Raw genomic sequence first — 15218 nt, 5'->3', positions numbered from 1 at the left:
ACTAGTATAGCTGGGACATTGTTGGCCGGTGTGGGCAAGTTGGGCCGAAGGGCCTGTTTCCACACTGTATAACTCTATGACTCTATGACTGGTTCTTGATTCCCTTACCTTGGAGTGCTTTCACCCTTTCTATTCCACTCATGATTTTATACACATCTATTAGATCACCCCTCAGTCTCCTGCATTCCAAGGAGCATGAATGAACGTATAAGTTTATTCACATACAAGGAATTTGCCTTGGTGCTCCGCCCACAAGTAACAACATGACGTACAGTGACAGTTAGGAATGACACATAAAACATTAAACATGTGAAGAGATCAAATGAACAAGCCGCAAATATAACCTGAAATCTATTGCAAAATCCCAAATGACAATTAATCTGAGTTTTTTTTAAAGTTTGTATAGTTGGATTGGTCCTTAGAACTATTGTCCTGATATCTGCGTTTTCCGCCCAGCCTGTCCTGAGCATCCATTACCTTTCTTTCTCCACTGAATAAACTATTTCAAATGTACATCAGCATCTTCTAGCATTTGTAAACTTCATCATTATTTAATGAAATGTCAAGCAGCCGAAATGCAAATACTTATACATTTTTATTGATTTTGCTTCAAGAATCTCCCAACGTCTATCACAAATTCATGCTGCAGGCAATATCAAACAGCATAATGATGATAAGAAGAATAAAGAATTGTGATATTAAATAGTTATTTGATAAGATATATGCCAAAGACGTTTTAATATTTTATTTAGGCATTGTATATAACAGCCCAGTAATTTACTACTAACGCAGATTTCAAACAGTTAAATAATCCCCAGTGTATCTCCTCAGTGAAGATGCAGTGGCAATGTGAAACAATGACAAAAATACAAAAAGGGAAACTTAGACATCTGTACAAAATAACTCCAGCAAAATCCTCGGTTCAGCACACAATGATTCATGTTTAAGCTGAGAGAGTTTATGGGGAGCTTACAGTCTACAACGTATGGAAAGGAGACTTTTCTGGCATCATGTTATTTAAAAGCCTGTGGCAACCCAAAAAATGATTTGTGATATCAATACCTCTTTATCTAGCATTGCGGCCCTTGAATAACTAGCGCTGAGCTGGATTTTTAAGCAGTGGAACATTTTACCGTTTAACTCTTATTGATATCTTTTCTTTCATGAAAAAATTGCTATTTATCTCCATGGAACTGAGCCATTTGTTTCCTGATGCAGTGTATTTGCGAAGAATTTAGCCATGAGGTTATAAAATGAACAATGCACCGGCCCACACACTCACCAACACGTTCAATGTAATACTCATCGACACATTGTCAGAGCTTTGATTTGGTGCCTTTAATTTTCTACAATATCACATTGAGTGTTATCGATGAAACAAAATTAATCAACACTCTTTATTTTACATTAAAAGGTGACCAACGAGGTTTTGGAAAAGGAAAAAGATAAATGAATGGCATGGATAATTAAATGGCAATTGTTTAGAATACAACATATCCCTACCTTTTTAATACCTCAGGGCGAGTGGTGTCACACGAGTCTGAACAGACAATTAAGACATTTTTTTCAAAAAGAAAACCATGTGTGGGATGTAATGATTGGAAAAGCACCCCATCTCTCTCCCTCTCTTTTCCTCTCTCAATCCCTTTTTCTCTATTGCACTTGCATACTTTCCCTCTCTCCCTTTCTCTCAATCTATCACTCTTCCTCTCTCTCTCTCTCTCTGACTCTTTCACAATCACTTTTTCTCTCTCTCCCCCAATCCTGCTCTCTTGCTCTCTTTCTCTCTCACCCTCTCATTCTCCATGTTTTCTCTTATCTCTTCCTCTCTCCCCCTCTCTCTCTCTAACTCCCTCCCTCTCTTTCTCTCTCCTTCTCCCTCGCTCTCTCTCTCACATTCTCTCCCTTCTCTATCTATCTATCTATCTATCTATCTATCTATCTATCTATCTATCTATCTATCTATCTATCTATCTATCTATCTATCTATCTATCTACCTACCTATCTATCTATCTATCTATCTATCTATCTATCTATCTATCTATCTATCTATCTATCTATCTATCTATCTATCTATCTGTCTATCTGCCTATCTATCTATCTATCTATCTGTCTGTCTATCTATCTATCTATCTGTCTATCTATCTATCTATTGATGCATCTATCTATCTCTATCTCCCCCTCCCTCTCTCACCCACCCTCTCTCTCTCTCTCTCTCTCTCTCTTTCTTTCTTTCTTTCTCTCTCTCTCTCCCTCCCTATCTCTCCCCCCCCCCCCCCCCTCTCTCTCTCTCCAGACCTGTGGCAAATAACCATACCTTTTCTCTGATGTGAGTAGGAGTCAGAGATTTGGACATGTGGACATTTTGTAATACATTCGTTATTTCAGGGAGATCACCCCTCGATAGACTGCATTGTATATTCTGATTCACTGGTTATTAATGTTGTGCAGCTATAGAGCTTCACGATTCAAGGCCGCAGCTCAGCTGCAAGTGCCTCGATCTCCCGCTGTAAATTCAGCAGATTGGTGGAAACCCATGAGACACGGTTCTATTTTAACCCAATGTTTCAGCTCGGGAATTGCAGTAAAAACCGTCATTCTTCAACTTGATTTGTTACTTCTTGCTCCATGCTGTCGCCTTGCTTTATCTGGCATTATGGTTTAGTAATTCCCTTGCTTTATCTGGCAGTATGGTTTAGTAATTCCCTCTTCTTCATTTAGAAATCTCATCCTCTGAGAGTACCCAACACGGGGCACTGCAACGGTAGATTTGCTGCCTTACAGCACCAGAGACGCGGGTTCAATCGTGAACACAGGTGCTGTCTGTACAGAGTTTGTACTGTGCCTTTGTGATCATGTGGGTTTTCTCTGGGTGCTCCGGTTTCCTCCCACACTCCAAAGATGTGCAGGTTTGTAGGTTAATTGGATTCTGTAATTCATCACTAGTGTATAGTAAGCAAAACTAGGATAACTAAGGTCTGGGTAATTGTTTGTTGGCATGGACTCAATGGGCCGAAGGGTCTATTTCCACACTATCCCATAACTGCATGGTGGTGCAGCAGTAGAGTTGCTACCTTACAGCGCCAGAGACCTGGGTTCGATCCTGACTACGGGTGCTTGTGTGTACGGAGTTTGTACGTTCTCCCCGTGACCTGCGTGTTTTTTTTCCGGGGTCTACAGTTCCCCCCACACTCCAAAGACGTACATGTTTGTAGTTAATTGGCTTGGTAATATTGTAAATTGGCCCTAGTATGTGTAGGATAATGCCAGTGTGCGGGGATCGCTGGTCGGCGAACACTCGATGGGCTGAAGGACCCGTTTCCACTAGACTGTATCTCTAAAGTAAATTAAACTAATGCAACCACAGAAGCAAATGAAGCAGAAATACAAAGCCCACCACCAGTCTGACCAAGTCTCTGTTTCTTGGCAGCAAAACTCTCCTTTCAACACCTCTCTGCATAGATCCCGTCACCGTTCCATCGCAATAAGGCGCTGAAATATAGAGAGCCCTCCCCACAACATACTGTGACAGTCAGATGAGAAGCCAGCTCATGGAGTTTGCTGCATTTGATGAGTATAATTAGCAAGCCTGTTAACAAAGGCCAGAGACCTGTGTCTTTAGAACCATGATGCCTGCATCCACTGGGACAACACATCTTCATAAGGCAGGACAATTCCTCAGCAATTAGTGCTCTCGGGCTTAGAGTGCTACGTGAAAAATCTAACGGCTTTGATTTACTGGGACCTCTTGACCTCATCCGCTAACTGGGACGGTTATCTACATTAAGTGTTCAACGGACCGAAGAGTATATTTCTCTTTTTTTTAATTTTCATCTGCTTCTCATCGCGGCACTGAGTTGTCCGCTTTCTTCTCCAGCTGGGGTAAGTGCATAGGATGCTGTGTGCAGTTCTGAGTGCATTGCCAAAAGACTGACAACCTCGGGTAAGAGAGAAAGGCGGTAATTTGTCTCTAGGCAACAAAAGGAACATCGCTCGGGTGCATTATTCCATCTTGTCAGTCCTGCCCACGACTCTGTGAAACACTGCAGATCGCCTGCATTCCTAGCCCCTTATTTAGTCAAAACCTCCGCTTGGGTCTCTGCCACCCCAGAGAAGTCACTGCAGGCAGAAGATTTAACTGGAATTAAAGTTTGAATCAATGATTCGCACTGAGTAGATAAAGCTGTCATTTTTCAAGAGATATCAGGGTGAACGTTGGCCTGATAACAAAGGGAGCATGTTTGAATAGCTTGATCTGAGAGAAATGTTTTAGACGCCATTACATCATTGTGGAATTTCATCTTCCTTGCAGCCAATAGCTGGGGAAGAGGATTCCTTGTAGAATTCGCCAGATATTACATCATACACATTGGACAGGTACATTAGACAATAGACAATAGGTGCAGGAGTAGGCCATTCAGCCCTTCAAGCCAGCACCGCCATTCAATGTGATCATGGCTGATCATCCCCAATCAGTACCCCGTTCCTGCCATCTCCCCATATCCCCTGACTCCGCTATCTTTAAGAGCCCTATCTAGCTCTCTCTTGAAAGTATCCAGAGAACTGGCCTCCACCGCCCTCTGAGCAGAGAATTCCACAGACTCACAAATCTCTGTGTGAAGAAGTGTTTCCTCGTCTCCGTTCTAAATGGCTTACCCCTTATTCTTAAACTGTGGCCCCTGGTTCTGGAATCGCCCAACATCTGGAGCATGTTTCCTTCCTCTAGCATGTCCAAACCCTTAATAATCTTATATATTTCAATAAGATGCCCTCTCATCCTTCTAAACTCCAGAGTATGCAAGCCCAGCCGTTCCATTCTCGCAGTATATGACAGCCCCGCCATCTCGGGATTTAACCTTGTAAACCTACGCTGCACTCCCTCAATAGCAAGAATGTCCTTCCTCAAATTAGGGGACCAAAACTGCACACAATACTCCAGGTGTGGTCTCAGTAGGACCATGTAAAATAGGAAAAACAACATACGTCTGGTCCCAAATACCACCATTTATCATTCCCCTTGGCTTTGGGGGAGACCAGAACCAGGGGTCATAGTTTAAGAATAAGGGGTAGGCTATTTAGGATTGAGATGAGGAAATATGTTTTGACCCAGAGTGTTGTGAATCTGTGGAATTCTCTGCCACAGAAGGCAGTTGAGGCCAATTCACTGGATGTTATCAAGAGAGAGTTAGGGGGCTGTCCCACTGCGGCAACCTAATCCGCGAGTTAAGAAGAGTGTCTTCGACCTTCAAGCTCGAGGACACTCGCCTGGAAAACCTCGAGGTGGATCGACCGTCCACGTTGAAACCGCGAGCTGGATCGACCGACCGCACACACACACACACACACACACACACACACACACACACACACACACACACACACACACACACACACACACACACACACACACACACACAGACACAGACACAGACACAGACACAGACACAGACACACACACACACACACACACACAAACACATCGCAAAGGTGGGGGCCAGGGAAAGAGCTGTCTGAAATTCACACCCGTGATGAGAAAGGCGGCTACACAGTAACGGTAAGTCCTTTAGAGAGCGCGGAGAGGAGGTGGTGAGAGAAGGGGAGAGAGGGGGGGGGGGGTAAGGGGGTGTGCGGAGAAGGAGTGGAGACATTTTTAAGAAGCATAATAAAGTCTAGCGGCCATTTTATCTACCGGTCGGTTTTCCTTGCTCCTGAAACTCCAATGAGCCAGTCAAAATGCCCGGTCTGCGAAGGAGATTGCCTACGGCTTCCCTCGACTGCCTGTAACTAAATAGTGACCCCACTCCACTGCACTACGCATTAAAAAGAACCATGCCGGTCAAATTTTACTTGCGGAAATTTTTCAACATGCTGAAAAAACTTCCGCGACCTAGCTGAGGCCGCGAGTATGCGGGAACTTCCCTCGAGCATGAAGGAGAGTTCCAGTGACCTCATAGGACCTCCTAGGACCACGTGTTGACCATGCTGCGAGTTTGACTCACGGATTAGGTCACTGCAGTGGGACAACCCCTTTAGATTGAGCTCTTTGGGCTAACGGAATACAAGGGATATGGGGGAAAAAGCAGGAACGGGGTACTGATTTTGCATGGTCATATTGAATGGCTCGAAGGGCCAAATGGCCTACTCGTGCACCTACATTCTATGGAACACTAGACACCACCTCTTGTTTTTTAATTGTGTTCATTTGCACTCATGTCTTTTTTTCACGGTCTTTTTCTTTCCACTGCCATGTAGAATTTATGAGTGATTTATGTGGAATTTTTTTTTGGAGTCCTTCTACTTGCGATGCTGCTGCAAGTTAGATTTCCACTGCCCCTGTGTCACACTGTAGTTGTACAGGTCCAAGGGGTGTAGTGGTGGGGGGTGAGGGGAGGAGGGGGGATCAGGGCATCACAACGTGAACCAGTCAGCCGCGCTTGCGCAGTTGGGGGCTATGGATGAGTGGTGGAATAGTGCGTTGGGGGACCAGATCTCCTGTGTGACAATGGGACCCAACGGGTCCCACTTAGTCTGGTATGACAATAAACCTGACTTATACATTACTTGGAAAGAAAGGCGTACATTGCTATGACACCTTTCAAATAACTTTGAGGTTGCCTGAATGTGTTTTACATTTGTTGAAGTGTTTTAATGAAGTCTAGTCACTGTGTGATATTGAATACATAGCAGGCTCGCAAGACAGGAATCTGGAGCAAAATGCAACCTGCTGGGAGAGACGGCATGGTGATGCATCAATAGCATTGCTGACTCAGCGCCAGAGACCCGGGTTCGATCCTGACTACAGGTGGTGTCTGTATGGAGCTAGTACGTTACCCCATGACCGCGTGGGTTTTCTCCGGGTGCTCCAGTTTCCTCCCATATTCCAAAGATGTACAGGCGTGTAGGTTAATTTTAACTCGGTAAAAATTGCAAATTGTCCCTTGTGTGTAGGATAGTGCTAATGTATATGGGGATTGCTGGTCTGCGTGGGGGGGTCGAAGGGCCTGTTTCCGCACTGTATCTCTAAACTAAACTAAAGTAAGTCAAAATAGATCATGGGAGTCCCGCTACTGAGACACATTGAAACATTCTCAAAGGCCACAAGCCAGAAATGAAAGGTCATCATTATTGAGTATAGAAGTTGGAAGGACATATAAGACGTTGATGAAGCCACATTTGGAGTATTAAATTCAGTTGTGGGCACCATGTATAGGAAAGATGTTGTCAAGCTGGAAAGGGTGCAGAGAAGATTTATGAGGATGTTGCCAGGACTCGAGGGCCTGAGTCTCAGGGAGAGGTTGAGCAGGCTGGGACTATATTCCTTGGAGCGCAGGAGGATGTGGGTTGATCTTATAGAGGTATACAAAATTATGAGAGGAATAGATTGGGTAAACACACGGAGCCTTTTGTCCAGAATAGGGGAATATTGAGAAGCAGAGGACATAGGTTTAACATTAGGGAGGAGAAGATTTAATAGGAACCTGAGGGGTAACTTTTTTACACAAAGGTCGGTGGGTGTATGGAACGAGCTGTCGGAGGAGGTGGTCGACGCAAGTAATGTCGTAATGGCTAACAAACATTTAGACAAGTACATGGATAGGATAGGTTGAGGGGGATATGGGTCAAATGCAGGCAGGTGAGACTAGTATAGATGGGGCATGTTGGTCAGTGTGGGCAAGTTGGTCCGAAGGACCTGTTTCCATGCTGTATGACTTGATGACTCTAACTCAGCGGATCGAGCAGCATCTCTCTTGGTTGCCTAAAATGTTGACAATGCCTTTGCCTCCTCAGATGTTGCTTCACTCATTGAGTTCCTCCAGCAGTTTGCTTTGGATACATGCTCGCCAATTCATACACAGCAGGACCACAGAAGTTGCACTGTGAAAATTTGCAGAAAATCTGGTCGCAGATTTACTGAAGGGCACAAAGGATAACTGCGTTGAATATTTCCAAATCAGGACCTGGCATTAAATGTGGCATCTTAAAGATGGCACTCCCAACAGCGCAGGCTCCCTCGGTACTACTCTGAGCATCAGCTAGATTGTTATGCTCAGATCTCTGGAGTAATAATAATAATAATAATACATTTTATTTATGGGCGCCTTTCAAGAGTCTCAAGGACACCTTACAAAAATTGAGCATGTAGAGGAAAAACATGTAAGGGGAATGAAATAAATAGTAGAGACATGACTAGTACACAAAGTAAAGACAGAATTCAATACAAAACACAGTATGAGGCAATTAATGCACAGATGAAAAGGGACAGGGACGTGGGGCTAAGGATAGGCAGAGGTGAAGAGATGGGTCTTGAGGCGGGACTGGAAGATGGTGAGGTACACGGAATTGCGGATCAGTTGGGGGAGGGAGTTCCAGAGCCTGGGAGCTGCCCTGGAGAAGGCTCTGTCCCCAAAACTGCGGAGGTTGGACTTGTGGATGGAGAGGAGACCGGCTGATGTGGATTTGAGGGACCGTGAGGGTTGGTAGGGGGAGAGGAGGTCAGTGAGATATGGGGGGGGGGCAGATGGTGGAGGGCTTTGTAGGTGAGGACCAGGATTTTGTAGGTGATCCGGTGGGAGATGGGAAGCCAGTGAAGTTTTTTGAGGACTGGAGTGATGTGATGCCAGGATTTGGTGTGGGTGATGAGTCGGGCGGCTGCGTTCTGGACCAGTTGGAGTCGGTTGATGTAGGTGGAGCTGATGCCAAGGAGAAGTGAGTTGCAATTGTCCAGTCGGAAGGAGATGAAGGCATGGATGAGTCTTTCAGCAGCAGGAGTAAGCCTTGGATGCACTAACTTCTAATGCCAAAGGGAAAAGCTCCCCTGAAAGTCAGAACTGTGTACTAACATTGTGAAGACATGGCATAACTGCAATATGTAAATGTTAAAACCAGATTCAAGAGTGTTTAATTGTCATACGTACCAGCAACAGAACAATGCAATTCGTACTTGCTGCAGCTTAGGGGCAAAAATGCAATGACACACAGATAAATATATAATAATCAATAATACAGTAAGTTAATAACCGTGATACGAGGTAAGCATAATAGCGCAAAACAGAAGTCTGTAGTGCAACCAAAGACACAGTCCATGGAAGATCACAGTAGCTGAGGTTAGTGTTGTGCAGTGTTCAAGACTCTGATGGTTTCTTGGAAGAAGCTGTTCTTGAACCTGGTGGTCACGGTTTTCTTGAAGTTGTTGGTCATAAATGTGTCAGTGGCAAAAGGGGTTGATTGATGCCAGAAACCTATGCAGAAACTTATGCCAATGATTTGTGAAGGAGAGAAATCTCCTCCCATAACTTGTGGTGAAGAGTTGAAACACCAGAGGACCATGTTCCATCAGTGAGAGACGAGTGTGGAGCTTCACCTGCTGCGTTAGTCTACTCTCATTAAAATCCACCACCCCGGATTTGTAAATCCCATTCTTTTAACAGCTGTATGAAAATAACAATGATCAGAAAGTATATTCTTCAGAGTCTAATTAAATAAGCAATCCATCTGGCTAGTAACCATTTGTGAATAATATCTTTTGTGAGGATTTGTGCATATTAAAGGAACAGATGTCAATGCTAGTCAAGAGGCACTTTTATTTAGCAACCTTCAATCTTCATTCTGATAAATGATAGCCATTGTAAGTCTCGATTGTTGCTGCCTATTTGATGCAACATCTAAAGAGTAGTTAACTTCAACATTGTTGATATCTTCCCACCTTCTGTGACCAAGCTGTTAATTTAGCAATATATTTCCTAAACTGCGACAGGTTTACGCGAGTCTCTTTGGTGCCACGTTAAAAGGTAATCTCTTTATTGCAATCAATGTTAACCTTTAATAGAGTGCAGTTTAGCATTAAACTTTACACACGTGTAATTTCAGTCATTAAAATGGCAGCAAGAATAATGTTGACAGGTCCCCACCAACACTCTTTGGAATTTAATCTCTTCATGTTAAAGATTTTAATAATGTCTTAAATGAATTTATTACTTTTATGTTTCTTACCTAATTTATTTGCTGTTAAGGGGTGATCATATAGATGTGTAGAACACCATGGGGGTGAATGTAGCCTTTTTTCCCCAAGGTGGGAGAATCAAGACTGAGAGCGCATCGATTTAAGGTGAGATGGGAAAGATTTAATAAGAACCTGAGGGGCAATCTCTTCATGAGAGGGGTGATGAGTGTATGGAACGAGCTGTCAGAGGAAATGGAGACATGAGAAATCTGCAGATGATGGAATGTTGAGCAAAACACAAAGCGCTCGGTCAGACAGCATCTGCGGAAGATGGACAGACCACGTTTTGGGTCCGGACTCTTCTTGAGGTAGATACAATTACAACTTTTAAAAGACATTTGGACAGGTACATGGATTGGACAGGTTTGGAGGGATATGGGCCAAACGCAGGGAAATGGGGCTAGCTTGAATGAGGCATCTTGGTCAGTGTGGATGAATTGGGCCGAAGAGCTTGTTTCTACGCTGTATGAGGCTAAGACCATATAGTAGCTGAGGTCCTTTGCCATTACCTGAGATGAGAATGTGCCGTTGCTTGATAAGGTAACATTAGCAGAAAGTATTTTTGTGAAGAGAAACAGTCTTAGATTGAAAGTCATTAATGGGTTCAGTAATCAGTCATCAGAAAAAAAGCTTTGAGAAATATGGACGAGAATAAAGTTCACACATCTACCTCAGGCATGTTGTGAGGCAACAATTTCTATGGACACCCCACAGAGCTGACACAAAACAAATTGCAATATATATGTCTTCAATCGCTGAATTAGCCATTCTGAAATAAAACCTTGTGCTGCCTACTAAATTATTGACCTTATCCGTCTTACCTCATGTGACCCAGAAATTGGGATATGAAATAAAATGTAAAGACAAACTTCACTCAGAAATAGATGAGAAGAAGCTATGTCATATTTAAATGTCTCTGTGAGAGATTGCGGTACTGGGCTGCAATCTGACAATGAATTAGGGAAGTAAGAGACTTGAAGTTGGGAAGGATATTGACCTGGGCCTATTGACCAGAGTCTGAGATGTTATAGAGCAGTGGAGTATGGAAACAGGCCCTTTGGCCCACCTTGACCATGTAGATCAAGATGGTATACTGGGCTCGACTCATTTGCCTGCACCTCGACCATAGCCTTCAAAACCCCTTCCTATGCACTTATCTGTCCAAAAGTCGTAATTGTATCCACTTCGATATCTTCCCCTGGCAGTTCACTCCAGATACAGTCTATCATGCGAATGTAAAGGTTGCTCCTGAGCGCCCTCTTAAATCTCTCCCCTCCGTCCTTTCTGGCAGACACAGGTGGTGCTGCAGTAGAGTTGATGCCTTACAGCGCCAGAGACTCAGGCTCGATCCTTTCTGCAGGTGCCGTCTGTTTGGAGTTTGTGCGTTCCCCCTGCGACTGCGTGGGTTTTCACCGGGTGTTCCGGTTTCCTCCCACACTCCAAAGACGTTCAGGTTTGTCGCTTCTGTAAGTTGTTCCTAGTGTGTAGGATACATGGTGGTTGGTGCAGACCCGGTGGCCCGAAGCTTGTTTCCACAATGTATCTCTAAACTAAACTAAACAAAAAAGTTACGATGCTTTAAAAAAAACTTCAGATAGCCCTTGCTTTCCCTCTCCATCCCCTCCCCTTCCCAGTTCTCCCACCAGTCCTACTGTCTCAGCCTACATTCTATCTTAGTCCCACCCCCTCCTCTGACATCAGTCTGAAAAAGGCTCTCGACCCGAAACGTCACACATTCCTTCTCTGCAGAGATGCTGCCTGTCCCGCTGAGTTACTCCAGCATTTTGTGTCTACCTTAAAGTTACGACTAACCTGGTAGCCATGTTTCCTCTCACTGGTGGAAATCTCTCAACATCTAGCCTGTCATGCTGCCTCAGGATCTGATCACCATTCCTTGTATAAATATGGCACGGTGGCGCAGCGGTAGAGTTGCTGCCTGACTGCGCCAGAGACCTGAGTTCAATCCTGACTATGGGTGCTGTCTGTACGGAGTTTATACGGTTCCCCTGTGACCACGTGGGTTTTCACCGGGTGCTCCGGTTTCCTCCCACACTCCAAAGACATTCAGATTTGTAGGTTAATTGGCTTTGGTAAAATTGTCCCTACTGTGTAGGATAGTACTAGTATCGGCGCGGACCCGGTGGGCCGAAGGGCCTGTTTCCACGCTGTATCTCCAAAAAAAGCTTTTAAAGGCCTGGTGGAGGCCTGGTGGAGAAAGGGAACCTTGCGATCTGGATCCCAGCATTTGCAATTTAATTAGTCCGTCAGGATTTCACATCACCTGAGCAGTAAGCTTCCCAGGCTGAATTCTGCTGAGGAAGAATCCAGCCCGTGCCATTAACTCCAGGAGAACTGACAGGTAAATCAGTGAGGACTAGGGTGCAGACACAATAATCTACGGAAGTGACAAGCAGATTGTTACTGCAAAGATCCACTGCACCAGATGTGGAAAATCACTAATTGCTAAGTATAGGTTTGCAACTTCCAACGTGTGCTGGGTAATTTCCTTATTGAAAGGGAGCAATTTGTTGCAAAGGGGAAAAAAAAAAAAATATGATATGTACAAGCAACATACAGGTTTTCCAAATTAATATTTCAACACAACTTCTAGTAGGGAGCCTTTCACGCAGATATTAATCCCAGTCAATGCATTTACTAGATTTAAACATGCATGGAGATGGGGAGCGGGTTTAAGGTGTACATTTTTGTGTTATTGCATTATGGCAAACTGTTCGGCAATTCTTATTAAAATGATTGTTTGCCGTATGCAGCCAGCACTATCCACACTGGCCACTGTGAGGCGATGATATCACAGGTGATTAGCAGTGTCTATAAGCAGCCTGCACTCTGCGTTGAGCAGTGGTAATATGGCTTTGAGAAGCCGTGGGGATCTGTGTCAATGGCAGTAAAGATGAATATTGTGAAAAAAAAACAGGTTAAAGCATGGAACGCCGGAGGAAGAGATGAGAACGAGCAAATTATTTGTTGTCTGAGGATCAGGGAGATTCAAACAAAGGTGAGGCTGAGGGTGAAGTAGAAACAGGGTTGTTCATTCCAGATGTTCTACGGGAGGAAGCCTTTTCAATCAACCTCCGATTGAAAAGTTACTCCTGAGGTCTCCTTAAATCTCTCCCCTCTCACATGCGCTCTGGTTTTAGAATCCTCTACATTGAAAAAAAGTCTGTGTGCACTTTATCCATGTCTCTCATGATCTTGTACACCTCAATAAGGTCACCCCTTCAGTCTCCTCCACTTCAAACAACAAATCTCAGCCTATTCAACCTCTCTCTAGGTCAAGCATGCAAATCCAGATAACATCCTGGTAAAGACAGACACGACTTTGTGCCCCACCCAGGGTTTCCGTGCCTATCCCGGAGGTTGCAGGTGGTTGCCAGAGGTTGCAGGTAGTGGAAGCAGGTAGGGAGACTGACAAAAACCTCCGGGAACCGCACGGAAACCTTGGGTGGGGCGCAAAGTCTCCGTTCAGGTTTCCTAAGTGGGACAGTGGCATAACTCAGCGGGACAGGCAGCATCACCGAATAGAAGGAATGGGTAACGTTTCGGGTCGAGACCCATTATTTGTGTCTATCTTCGGTGTAAACCAGCATCTGCAGTTCCTTCCTACACATCCTGGTGAATCTCTTTTGCGCCCTTTCCAACTTAATGACATCCTTCCTGCAGCTGGGCGACCAGAACTGCACATTATACGCCAAGGGTGGTCTCACCAACGACTTGTTCAGCTGCATCATGATGTCCCAACTGTTGTACTCCTCTCTGATGATGGCAAGCATGCCAAACAGCTTCTTCACCACACCATCCATGAAGTTTAATATATAGCTGTCACATGTACAGTGCAAAGCTTTTTTTGTTGCGAACTCTCCAGTCAGTGAAAAGACGAGACATGATTACAATCAAACCGTCCACGGTGTACAGATACAGGGGAAAAGGTATAATGTTTAATGCAAGATAAAGTCCAGTGAAGTCTGATTAAAGATAGTCCCATGAGGTAGATGGGACGTCAGGACTGCTCTCTTGTTGGTGATAGGATGGTTCAGTTGCTTGATAACAGCTGGGACGAAACTCTCCCTGAAACTTCCGTATCTCTTGCCTGATGGGAGAGGGGAGAAGAGAGAGTGACCAGCGTGAGACTCATCCTTGATTTTGGTGGAGGCCTTGCCGAGGCAGCCTGAAGTGTAGATTGAGTCAATGGAAGGGAGGTTGGTTTATTAGGCTATGTCCACAATTCCCAGCAAATCTGATATGCAACTTTCAATGAACCTTGCACCAGTACTCCCAGATCTCTCAGTTCGGTGACAGTCTCTGGGGCTCAACTATTTACTGTGGAAATCCTGCCTAGTTTGATACACCAAAGTGCAACAGCTCACACTTGTCGGTCATATTCCATTCGCCAACCCTTGGCCCAGCTATCCAACTGATCTCGAGAAATTAGTCTTCCTTTTTTAGCAGAAGCTGCTGTAGCTTTGATGAATAACTTTGTTTTGCTTTCTCTTCAAGTAGTTCCAGTTACTGAAATACATTGATTTTGCAGTTTAGTTTCATTTACTTTAGTTTAGTTTCTATAGAGATACAGCATGGAAACAGGCCCTTCGGCCCACTGAGTATTCGCCGACCAGCATTATCCTACACACACTAGGGACAATTTACAATTGTACCAAGCCAATGAGCCTACAAACCTCTACGCCTTTGGAATGTGGGAGGAAACCGGAGAAAACCCACGCGGTCACAGGGAGAAGGTGCAAACTCTGTACAGACAAGCACCCGTAGTCAGGATCGAACCCGGGTCTCTGGTGCTGTTAAGGCCGCATCTCTACCACTACGCCACCTGTGTTTATGAGGCCTTTGTTGAATTTCCTAACAGCTTCGCCGCCCTGCTTCCTAAACTGACTTCAACAGTGTCATCGACCCCACATCGACCCCACAGAGATGTTTAAAGTTGTACCCAATCAAAATGAGATTAGTGTAGACTATCTTTGAAGAATAGCATGAGAGGGTTCAAAATGTATGAGACAACTTTGATGTTTTCAGAACACAGAATTTAGCTATTTTAAATGTGTTTGAACTCTCTTTGCAAGGTTGCTACTGTAATTGCTATACCCGTAGGTTTAATGCATGTAAAGATCAGATAAAATGTGAAATACAAATATGTTTCTTAAAAGTGTCTCTGACATCTCACAGTTCCATTATATCAAAATATTT

Source organism: Amblyraja radiata, chromosome 33 (assembly GCF_010909765.2).
Source record: "Amblyraja radiata isolate CabotCenter1 chromosome 33, sAmbRad1.1.pri, whole genome shotgun sequence".
NCBI classification, from domain to species: Eukaryota; Metazoa; Chordata; class Chondrichthyes; order Rajiformes; family Rajidae; genus Amblyraja; species Amblyraja radiata.
Note: the sequence above shows the minus strand (reverse complement) of the source record.